Genomic DNA, 225 nt, shown 5'->3' with positions numbered 1-225 from the left:
ATCTGAATTGAAAAAATGAACAGTTTGAACTGAAGTAAATGAAGCAGAGGCTGTTCTAATAAACAATGGTCAATTATAAAATATTAGTTAAAACAGTGTTTTTTAAAGAGTATGACACTGACACACAAACACACACACACCATATCTAAATCTAAAGTTGCTTATGTAATTTGCTATGTAGAGACTACACTTGGCCAGACAATAGTCTGCATAATTTTTCCCTAC

General features: G+C 31.6%; 1 protein-coding gene across 4 annotated transcripts in view; it reads right to left on the bottom strand.

Annotated features, from left to right (window-relative positions):
- BARD1 (BRCA1 associated RING domain 1) overlaps positions 1 to 225 on the bottom strand; it is a 71,208-nt gene that overhangs the window by 55,311 nt on the left and 15,672 nt on the right. The gene's annotated exons all lie outside the window — the stretch shown is intronic.

The sequence above is a fragment of the Lipotes vexillifer genome, unplaced genomic scaffold (assembly GCF_000442215.2).
Source record: "Lipotes vexillifer unplaced genomic scaffold, Lipotes_vexillifer_v1.1 scaffold1179, whole genome shotgun sequence".
Lineage (NCBI taxonomy): Eukaryota > Metazoa > Chordata > Mammalia > Artiodactyla > Lipotidae > Lipotes > Lipotes vexillifer.
This window is presented reverse-complemented; position numbering and strand designations above follow the sequence as displayed.